At 43.2% G+C, this 12081-nt stretch overlaps 1 long non-coding RNA gene across 1 annotated transcript in view; it reads left to right on the forward strand.

Annotated features, from left to right (window-relative positions):
- The first annotated feature begins 2200 nt into the window (after nt 1-2200).
- The window catches only part of LOC142436617 (uncharacterized), a 65657-nt gene continuing 55776 nt past the window's right edge, over nt 2201-12081 (forward strand). The window contains exons 1-2 of the long non-coding RNA XR_012782027.1: nt 2201-2365; nt 2660-2702. This is a non-coding gene — a long non-coding RNA (uncharacterized LOC142436617). The remainder of the gene's footprint in view (nt 2366-2659; nt 2703-12081) is intronic.

Here is a 12081-nt window from a genome sequence, read left to right on the forward strand (position 1 = left end):
CTTTCTCAGGATATTCTGGATCCAAAAGCACTCTTTAGTAGTTGGTGTCCTGCAACACGCCCTGTGGCTCATGCTGAACACGCAAACTGCTTGTCATATGCATGATATTGAATACAGCAAGAAACAACAAAAAACACCTACTCCCTGCCTTCAAGGAGATTTCAGCTCACAGCACAGCCTTATTTCTCTATGTTTGCTGTTCTTCAACTGCAGCACAAAGGAGGGATGCTTGCAAACCTCCCTCCCTGCACTGGCCACAGAGTGAAACCACTGGCTGTGAGGACTGCTGCCTACTCTGATGGTGAGCCGGCTCTGTCTCTTCTCTGTGAGCAAACTACTGTTGCACACAGAGCCTGTGTGTGAGCTGAGCTTTTGTCAGTGACTTCCGACACTGGTTTAACAGAAATCAACAGTTATATGTGTGCAGTACACAAGAAGGGGAGTAATTCAACTTGAAGGGAGAATAAGCTTATTTTTATAAAAGAACCTTGTAAATTGAAGCACAATCAGGAAAAATATATTTAAAAGGAAAACCATTAACATGTTAAGAAAGATTTTTAAAATAATATAAAAGATGTCACAGAAAAGGATGATATAATTAAAATGAGAATACGATATATGAAGTTTTGTGGAGACCAGGATGATGGAAAAAATAGAACAATTTTTAAAAATAGAACAATTCCTGATAATAATATGAAGTATGATTAAACACAATGCAGAATACACAGAAAACAAATTAATGGACATAAATAAACAAAACAAGATACAAATTCAGAAATTCGATAACTATAAGCCATTGGCACCGTTGAATCCCGAATCACAGTGATTCTAGGACAGAGTAGAACTGCTCCGTAGGGTGTCAGACACTGTTAATCTTTTGGAGGAGCAAACAGCCTCATCTTTCTCGCTTGGAGGAGCTGGTGATTTCAAACTACTGACATTGAACTTTGCATCCCAATGTAAAATAGATAAAAAGATGGCAAAATGAAAACCTGTGCCAGGGGAGGCTAAGAGTTAAGTGAGAAAGCCCTAATTCCAACAGGAAATCCTCCCTGTCATCCATCTGTGCCTGTCTAAGGCTGGGTTCTCTGCGCCCCCTGCTGCCCAGTGTCTTCCCTGCAGGGGAGGTTTGTGTCTGGGCTCACACTGACTTCCCCTCACTGTGCTCCTTGCACAGTAATACGTAGCCGTGTCCTCAGCGGTCACGGAGCTCAGCTGCCGGGAGAACTGATTCTTCGATGTGTCTCTGGTGATGGAGAGTCGGCTTTGGAAGGACGGGTTATAACCTGTATTACCACCATAATCTATGCACCCCATCCACTGCAGCCCCTTCCCCGAGGTCTGGCGGATCCAGCTCCAACAGTAACCACTGCTTGTTATGGAGAAACCAGAGACAATGCAGGTGAGGGACAGCTTCTGGGAGGGCTTCACCAGTCCTGGACCCGACTCCTGAAGCTGCACCTGGGACAGGACGCCTGCAAATTAAAAAAAGAAAATTCCATGTCAGTCACAACTATCTCCATAGACCCAGGTCGGATATCTGAATCTCTCACCTTGGGGAACTGTCACAGGCACAGCAGAACACACAGCAATAGCATCTTTAGACCACAGCTCTGTTTCCCAAGAGACCCACAGCCCTGTCTGAAGAGAACTGATAGTTTTCCCACCCCAAGGGTGAAATTGTACCCTAGTGCCTGAAAGATAATTTGCATATGAGGGAGTCCTGTCCTTATAAACAGAAAGTGATAGAGGCCAGGCCCCCCTTTATCTTCTGAGCCCATGGTACTGTAACTGTTTGAACTCATGTTAAGCAGGGACCCTCAGTTCTTGCTTCAGCCCCATTAACACTTTGGCAGAGTTGGGGGGTTGGGTGTTTCCAGTTTGTTAGGAGGATACACATCCACACCCAACGTACATCGTTCTATCTCAACCATGTCACCCATGCACTCCCTCTGCAAAGGGCCAAATTACTGGTGCCTCAGCCATTGTTATCTGAGTCTTTGCCGCTGGAGTTTCAGCCACAGGTGTGGACCCTTTGGCGTGGACCGCCTCTCTCCTCTCTGGCTCCTCCCCGAGCCCCGCCCCAAGCCGGCCAGGCCCCGCCCACCCCCTCACCAGGCGCCTGTGCTGGCATCTCAGCAGAAATGGGCGGGGAAAGAGCTGCCTTGAGAGGAAGTGAAGGCAGACCCCTACCCCTCTCTGACCCCGCCAGCTCCTCCCACCCCGGGTCACGCCCAGACAGGGCCGGAAGTGGCGGTGTCTTATTCTGAACTGCAACTCACTGCAAGGATTCCACTGTCGGTGCTCTGCTTGCGGTGCCAGAGAAGCGCCCACAGCCTGAGCACCCTGTTGCCGGCGCTCCCAGGTGGGAGGCTCTGGGCTCCGGGACATGTATGTGGGCGGAGGCTGTTTTAGTCCAGCTGACTAGGGTGCAAGCGCCCTTTCTCTCCCCCAGGAACCCTGCCAGCGCTTCTCTTGGTGAGAGGTGGGCGGGTGTCCCCAAGGCCGGTCCTATTTCCCTGCTTTCAGATTGGTTGTGGTTCATGGTGGGAGTCCCTGTTGGAGAAAGGGGATCCCGGCTGGGGTTTGGGGCTTCGGGGTTCCCTGATTCTCTCTTTGCGGGTCTCCTAACCCCCCTCCCTTGTTTCCTTCCGCACAGCGATGCCTCCTCCCGAGACTCCTTGCGCCTCCTCAGCTCAAAGGTGAGCCCGGGATCTTGTTCTGCTGACCTCTCTCTGGACCCGACCAGAGTCTGTTCTAGGCGCAAGATCTCTTGCTGGTCCGTGACAGAAACGTCTTCCCTGGCTTTAAAATATTGGTGGCCGCCCTTTCTTCTTACTCTTTGTTTTTATTTCTATCTATATATTACTAAGGTTTTTAAAATCATTCCCATTTCATTTCCTTTCTATTCTTTATTGTTTCTGTTGGGTTCAGTTTGTGAAGCACAAAAGGAGTGGATGCCTAGAGATGAAATAACATGCGAGTGTCTGTAAGGATGCCTGGGTGGGGTCGGGGTGGGTCGCTGGCGGAGTTGGGGAGGGTGAGGGGACTTGGGGAGTAAGAATGAAGGATTGAGGGGACTGAACACTACAACTGAAGGTGACTAATAAGTCTGCTTAAAGGCGATTTAATCATAGTGGGAAAATAGACGATGTGAAATCGATTGTGGTAGTGATTGTGGAATGCTTAAGATGGCTGAATTGTGGGATTATGTGGGATATGTGGATTAAGTGCCCCAAAACATGTTAAAAAGAAAGAAAGATGCTCTCCATCACAAAAGTAATCTAACTAAACTATGCACAGAAGAATCAAAAACCAAACTGAAACAAAGGAACCAAAAACAAGGTAATGTTAAGGTGTTCAACCTCTATTTGGGGGATGAAACTGGAAGTGACCCTGAAATGGGCCCTTGGCGTTTGAACGTTGTGAGGCTGAAGGACAATTTATTTGGGGCTGGTGTAGTGGGCGTTGGCCCTGGGGCCCTTGGCCAAGGCGCCTCTGCCAGCTGTCCAGGCAGCAGCAGGCTCATGGTCACCAGGATGTCGCAGGCTGTGATGGTGGAGTAGTTTGGAATGTGCCAGTTGAGATGCCTGGTCGGCGATGTGCCCAAAGGTGTCTTTGATCAACGAGTGCACAACGCTCATGGCCCTGAACGAGATACTGGAGTCTGAGTGGACCTACTGGAGCATCTTGTGCACATAACACACAGTAGGTCTCCTTGCCGCTGCATTGGCATTTCTTGCTGTCCTCCCTTTGAGCCTTAGCTGCAGCCTCCTTGGGACTCCTCCCTGGAGCAGGCAGGGACTTAGCAGGGTCAGGTGGGTTGTTTGACTGGGACGGTACACCTGGTAAAGGTAATGTAGGTGTCCTAAGGCGAGCTGAGGGAGGACAGAACCCTCCCCTGGAGCAGAAATTGTTGAAGCTCACTGGATCTTGATTTTTAGTAGGAATTTAGACCATGAAAGAAGGACCTCTAGATCCCTCTGACCTGTTGGGGTTTCAGCAGGAAGTGTTGGAAAAGTTACCACAGGGATAACTGGCTTGTGGTGGCCAAGTGTTCATAGTGATGTCACTTTTTAATCCTTCAATGTCGGATGATTTGATCTAATCTTCCTTGTAAGATGGGGGTGGAGGGGTGAGGGGCAGGAGTAGAGGAGGGAGGACAGGAGAGAGGAAGGAGGTGAGAGGGAATGATTGGAGCTGCCTCCACACTCCCTGATCGCCCCTAGCCTTGAACCCCGGGCAGCCACCTGCTGGAAAAGGTGTGTAGGCCAGCCACTGAGTGGGGACTTGTTTTTCTCGACACTACCTAGGTGGTCAATGAGGAGGTCCTGTTAGGAAAATGGGTTGGAGATGCTCACATTGTGCACTTGTGTGTCAGCATGCCGTTTGGATCCCTGGCCCGCTGTCGGCACTCTCCCACCCTGGGGTCCCCAGGCTTTCCCACCTGTCTCACAAACTTGAATAGTTGAGTTGGATCCCATTTTATTTTTGTAGATCTTATCATTGTTTCAAAATGTTTCACACACACAAAAATCTATTTTCAATTTCATTATTTATGTGATTTTGGTGTGTACATAAGTGCATGTGTGTGTACCATACACATGTTTTTGTAGTATCCTTTTTGATAACAACTAAGGATGTTTACCAGTAGTTTTGTTAGGGCAAAATGTGTGCTACCTGCTAACTGCATATATAAATCTCCTAGTACTGCTTTTGCCCATTTTAGCCCTGCAGGCAGGCTGGCCGGCTCTCCCTGCTCTCTGGCAAACAGCATCACCTCCTCCTCCTCTTGTGTTTTAGAAGGGTATAGGTGTGTTTGAAAGATGGTCAGCATCTTAATATGTAAGGGTTAATGGTTTGGGAGTTGGAGATTAGCAGTTTATCATTAGGGATTTAAGTACCAAGTATTTTTGTGTGTTGAAATGTTGCCTAGAACATTTTAACATTTACTACCTATATATAGTATTTATGACCTATTTGGCAACTTTTAAAAAATTGAATAAATCTTTTTATTGGGGCTCATACAACCCTTATCACAATGCATAAATATATCAATTGAGTAAAGCACCCTTATACATTAGTTGCCCTCGTTATTCTCAAAATTCTCCTTCCACTTGGGTTCCTGGAATCAGCTCGTTTTCCTTTTTATCCCTTCCCTTCCCTCCCCGCTCTCCCCTCCCCCATGAACCCTTAATAGTTTATAAATTATTATGTTATCTTATACTTCCAGGCCTCTCCCCTCACCCACCTTCCCATTGCCCATCCCCCAGAGATTAGAGGAAGGTGATCACACAATGATGGTTTTTGTTCTTGGTGTCTGCCACCTGGTCCGTTCAACACCTTGTATTTGCTTAGGTTGCGCACTTCTCTGTGGGCTTTGTTGTTTCCGAGCTAGATGGCCGCTTGTTTGCCTTCAATTGGCAACTTTTTTACATGACATCTTCAATTTATGATGAATAAGGAATTTTCTTTTCTTCTTTTTGGAAGTCATTTTCTTCTTTTTATTAATTCTTTTTTTCTGATCAATCTAGCTAGTATCATTTTTAATATGAGTGGTGAAAATGGATATGTATGTTTATCCTGATTCTGCGATGGGGTGAACTTTTTTCTCTTTCTCTTACATGTGACATTTGCAAAGTTTTTTTTTACAAGAATGTATATTAGCATATTGAGTTTTACCTATTTCATGTTAGATTTGTAGTTGTTTTTTTTTTAACATGAAAAGCTTTTTACTTTGTTTATTATTCATTCTGTGTCAATTTAGATAATTGACTTTTCCCCCATCACTAGGCATATTTGAGTGTTCATTTTCTTGTGTTAAATCAATTCTGGGATGAATTAGAATTAATCTTGATGCATGCTTATTTTAATATATTGTCTGACTCAGTTTCCTATTTTAAAAATAACTTTTTCATTCAGATCCATTATCAACACTCGTCTATATTTTTCTTAAAATATCGTCATCTGACATGGGTATCAGGTTATTTCTTGTCTCATAGAAAATGTTACTAAGTGCTCTAAAAACTATTGTTATGTTGGAACCCAATAAGTTGAACTTAAGCAACAAAACAGTAAAAAAGTGCTTATTAATCTTATGTGAATACTCTAGCTGCCAGAATTTTTAGTTTTCATCTATCTTACAGTTAGGCTGGAAGTTTCTCAAGAAATTTTATTTTGATTCAATTGATTATAGACCTTCTAAGCATCCTGCAATCCAGTGAGTAATTATTGTCAGTCTCTTGCTCTGCTGGATCCTCTGAACTTCCAGCTGAACCCTCAGTGTACAGGACTGCATGATTTACAGTTTCCTAGACAGACAAATAGCTGCTCACCACTTAGTGAGTGTGTTGTTTTAGACTAGAGCCCATGTTCCTGAAAGTACTCTGCCACCTGGCATGCTGTGAGGCCCTTAGAGAACTGCCTTCAGCTCACCAAAAGAATGGACTAATGAGGGGTGGAAATGCCTCAGTGATTTTGTTGTCACCTTGTTTGTTCCAACTTTTTTTAACTGAAGAAACCTCTTCCCTTTTTTTCATGAGAGAAATAATATCTTTTGTAAACATAACACACTAATGTCTTTGTGTTTGCGCTGGGTGTATATTTGTGGTTTCTGAGACGGTTGTCATATCAGCTGTCATTGAGTCAGTGCCATCTCACTGGGACCCATTGCACAACAGAACAAAACATTGCACTCTCCTGTGCCATCCTCATAATTGAGGATGAACGCATGTTTTTTAAAAATTTATTTATTTTAACTCATTTTATCAGGGGCTTGTACAGCTTGTATTACAATCCATGCATATGTCAATTGTGTTACACACATTTGTACATGTTGCTATCATCATTTTCAAAACATTTTCTTTCTACTTGAGCGCTGTATCAGCTCATTTTATTCTTCCCTCATGAAGCCCTGATAAATTATAATTTTTTATTGCTTTTTCGTGTCTTATACTGTCTGATGTCTCCCTTCACCCACTTTTCTGTTGTCCATCCCCCTGAGAAGGGGTTATATGTAGATCATTGTGTTCATTTCCCCTTTCACCCCTCACCTACCCCTTACTCTCCTGGTATTGCCACTCTGATTATTGGTCCTGATGGGTTTATCTGCCCTTGATTCCCTGTGTTTCTAGCTCTTTTCGGTACCCATGTGCATTCTCTGGTCTAGCCAGTTTCGTACAGTAGATTTGGGGTCATGATTGTGGGGTGGGGGGAGCACTAAACAACTAGAGAAAAGTTGTATGTTTCATAGGTGTTATACTGAACCCTAACTGGCTCATCCTTGTGACCCATTCTGATAGGTTAGTTTATTGTGCCAACCTGGCTCATAGGAACATGGTATAAATAATGTTGCAGTTTGATTGGAGGGCAAAGAGATAAATGGCTAGGCAAACCGTGCCTCTCTCTCTCTTGCACTCTTCTCATCAGATCAGGGTGCGCCTGCTAGTTCTCTGCCACAACTTGTGAGCTACACTAAGTGTTGGCCTAACAACCTGTGGATCATGTCGCTAGAGCTTGAGGTTCCTTTGAGAAGTGCTTCATCATGTTGCTGATGTATGCATCACTTGAGCTTGGGACTGTTGGATCCTATCTTCTTGCTCTTTGTTGATGATCTGCCCTTTATTTGCTGCCTGTGTCCAGACTGCCTGCATTGCCGTACATAAGACTCACCTGTCTGCTTCCTTGACCTTGGACCCAGTGGTCCTCATGAGTTGAAGGACTTCCAGTATATTAAATGTTTCACGGAAGTGAGTTGAACTGAGCACTCTGGACAGCTGTGTGAACAAATTAGCTGCTATATTCTTTTGTGCTTTATATGTCTATCCATTATATAGAATATATAATAATATATAATGATTATATATAATGGTTTTATATATAATGATTATATATTGTATATGTAATAGATGTATGTATGCACATATCTATATATATTCACAAGTGTCCTGGTTTTGTTTCTGTGTAACACACCCTTCTGTAAGGGGGTGTCCAATTGCCTACAGATGGACTTTGGGTCTCACTCCACACTACCCCTCTTTCAAATTGATAGGATTTTTTGTTCTGTGTCTCTGATGCCAGATACCTGATCCTATTGACACCTCATGATCACACAGGCTTGTGTGCTTCTTCCATGTGGACTTTGTAGCTTCTCAGTTTGATGGCCTTTAGGACCCCAGAAGCTATATCTTTTGATAGCCAGGCAGCATCAACTTTCTTCACCATATTTGCTTCTGCACCATTTTGTCTTAATCGAATGTGTCAGGAAGCTGAGCATCATGGAATGCCAGGTTATTAGAACAAAGTCTTCTTTCATTGAGAGAGTACTGGGGTAGAGGTCCAATGTCTATCTGCTACTTTTATACTTAAAATTTAAATATATTTACATAGATATGTTACCCTTTTGTCATATATATGTGTACATATGTAAATGACTGTATTTAGAACTCTATAAATGCCCTTTGTCTCCTACTTCTTTCCTCTATTTCCTTTTACTTTCCTCTTGTCCCACTATCATGTTTGGCCTTCATCAGTTTTCAGTAATTCCTCTCATTACATTGCCCTTGATCACGCCCTACCAGGCATCCTACACTCTCCTCAACGTCGATTTTAGATCACTTGTTGTGCCCTTGACCCCAGGCTTACAGCCACTTCCTTTCCCCCACTTCCCTGTTTCCTTTATCCCCCCCCCCCAGAACCATCAGCCCCATTGTTGTCTCCTCTGGTGTGTTTATCCTGCCAATCTTATCTAGATAGACATGCGGAGACAATAATAAGCACAGAAACAAGACAGAGCAAAATAACAACAACAAAAAAGGAAGCAACCACCGGAAAAAAAGAGAAAAGACTTAAGAATCATTCCAGGTTTGTTCGTTGATCATTAGGAGTATTTTACTGTTGGTTGAGTCTGATGTGGTACCATGCCTTGGCCACTCAGTCTGTTTTTTTGTATTTCCCGGGCACTTCATTGCTTTGCTCCTCTTGCTGCTCTGTTGCATGCCCTTAGAGTTTTGCCCCAGTGTGGTGAAGTCAGATCGAGCACATTTCCCACAGTGTGCCACAGTGTTGTCCCTCATAGCGCTGTGGGTCATTAAGGGATGCCGTGTCTTGTGATTGGGATGGCCCTATGGTCCTCTCTGTGCATTAGGCAATTTGAGCAGGAATATCATTCTTCGGGTTTGGTGAATCATTTGTCGCAGTCACTTTGTTAATCCATTTGGTAGTGGGATTCATGTTTTTCACTGCCCGTCATCTTTACCAAACAAAATATCCTTTTCGAGGAATGATCTTTTCTGATATATGTCCAAAGTATATAATATGAACTCTCACCATCCTTGCCTCTAAGTAGCACTCTGACATTACATCTTCCAAAACAGACTTGTTTGTCCTTTGCATGTCCATGGTATGTGGGACATTCTTGTCCAGAACTACAATTCTAATATATTCATTCTTCTTCAGCCTTCCTTTTTTCATCTTTCAAATGCACAAGAGTCAATTGACAATAGCCTGCTTTGGTCAGGTGAAACCAGTCCTCCAGGTAATATCTTTTCCTTTCAATACTCTAAAGAGGCATTGTTCAGCAGATTTATCTAATGCAATGATTGATCTCTTGACTGTTATACTTTCAGTATTCAGGATATTTGTTTGTTTGGTCTTTTTTCTATACACCAACCAATTTTTTTCTGGAAGGAGTTAAAATTTACTCAAGCTTTAGATTAAGAATTTTGATCAAGGAGGGGCTGTCGGAGCCAGCTCAGGAGTCAAACCGTCCTGAAAGAGGGGGAATGATTATTAGGGTAAAAAGAAGAGATTAAAAGTATTGGGAGGGCAACAGTGAATACTGAAGCTTCGGGTTTGTTTTACATACTCCTTTTATCCATGCAGAAACAACCCGGGGTTTATTATCTCATTGTTAAGCAAGCACATTTGCTACACATAGCAATTTTGTCTTCTGCCAAGGCAGACATCCCTGAGAAAATTAAACAACGTATCTTCCCAGACTTTGCATACTTTCTTGTTCTTTTTTTTTTTGTTGTTCTTGTTCTTAACAGTATGTTCAAAACGTAAAGTCACAGAAGAAATCAGCAAACACTGACACATAGTTCATGAGACTTATCAGCTGTTTCAAAGCTGAGTCTTAATGGCCTTCAACAGCCCCCGCTTTTTTATTTACTGAAGACGTCTTTACTCAAAACGTCAGCAGATCACTGTGTCTGTCTTAGGTTGTGAAGTCCTGAAATCGCCCTTACCCGTCATCAGTCACTGTCTGCAGGAGACTATGACCTGTCTTAGGTTGGAATACTCAGACTCGATTTTACCCGTCTGACTAACCAGCCTCTGCCTTATACTCCTGTTTGGGGAGGGAGTGAAGTATGCAGGTGTACTTCCTGTAATTTTGTTCCTAAAGCCAATAATTCAACCATAACCTTGTGCAGTATCATAGGGAGTATGCATAAGATAAACAATACACACACTCCCGCTGTGACTAGAGAAAAAGCATGTGAGGTAGGCCTCTGAGGTTTCCTAACGAAGGGAAAGAATCTTGAAAATGCTGGAGCCAATCCTCAGCAACCTTGTCGACATCAAAATAAAGAGACTTAGCATCTTTTATGGCTAATATTTCTTGATGGAGTTGTAATCAATCTAAAGACTCATTAGCATTGTGCCAAGTACCTTGAAGATGATTCTACACTTTAATCCAGCTATACTGACTGTTAGTGTACTATTTAGGTGTAACACAGATCCATGTATGTACAGCATGGCACTGTAGACTAGACCTGGCCTTAAGCCCCTGCACCTCGTCTCCTAAATACATGACCATGTCATAAAGAGCATTTACTTTTTGTTCTAACTTCCTGTCTATATCTTCTTGAGTACCCAAAACATTAGTCACATCTTTGGATAATTCATTTCCACAGTGGGCAGTTTGTAAGATTTGTGAAAGTACAATTTCTGCAGTAGTAGCAGTAGCAACTAAACTTAATATAGCTAAAATACTTGCTATAAGCAAACCTACAAAACACTTAAATCTGGTTGATGCTTTTTCAGTCTCTTCTAATACCTGTAACCCTCTTTCTGAATACCAAGGCCCAGTAATATTCACTGGCAGCATAACAAAAGAAGGTTGATATAAAATGGCGATGACAATACCTTCAGGGGACCAGGTAATACAATTAGACAAATTGCAGTTATTACAAGACCTGTTAAACTTAGAGTCATCATGATCTATAGTAATATTCCCTGCCAAAAGTACATAAGGCGATGGTACGCAGGCAGTAACATTTCCCTGTGGTCTGGAGGTAGGGCCCATAAGCTTCATGTCCCCCTAAGCAGCCCCTATTTTCCACCACTGAGTTTGTGGAAAACCCAAATCTGACCACCAAAGCCCTGCAGACAGCCCCTTTTCCCATTTGGCAGTGTTTTTTTTTTTTGAGTATTGTCCTGGTTGACAGACCAATCGATGATATATCTCTCTTTTGTGACGTTATACCTGATGGGCTTGTCTGTGAGACACGATCTCCACAATATGGTTTTATTATTCTTTTGAATCTCTAGTCTACATGAGGAAAAAGACTGTGGAGTGGGTGGAATAACATTTCCTTCACTTTGTACAGGGAGGGCGTGAGTCATTAACCCACATCTTGATTTCCAGACCTTCCCAGACAGCAGGAAGTAAGAGTGGTGGATCAGAAACTTAAGCCTAGTACTTCTCACTGAGCCATGTCCCCAGAAGCACTCTAAGGCAAATTACCATCTGCATGGTTTGCAAACTGCACCAACCATTCAGGCAGCCCCTATGCTCCATCAGCATCCTGTGTAAAAACCCAAACATGCCCTCCTCCCCATATTAATAGCGGGTTGGGGCCATTCCTCCAGGCAAAACAAGCCAATGATATCTCTCCATAGGCTTTTTGAAGTTGGTGGAAGGGACACTAAAGGCAAATCTTTTACAATATTTTGGATCCAAGGGCGTGGTATAAAAACAATCTTTTAAATCTAAAATGATCTTATATGTATTGGCTGGAATAGCAGAGGGGGAAGGGAGCCCAGCCTGCAGGGCTCCCATAAGTTCCATAGTATCAT

Source organism: Tenrec ecaudatus, unplaced genomic scaffold (genome assembly GCF_050624435.1).
Source record: "Tenrec ecaudatus isolate mTenEca1 unplaced genomic scaffold, mTenEca1.hap1 Scaffold_476, whole genome shotgun sequence".
Taxonomy (NCBI): domain Eukaryota; kingdom Metazoa; phylum Chordata; class Mammalia; order Afrosoricida; family Tenrecidae; genus Tenrec; species Tenrec ecaudatus.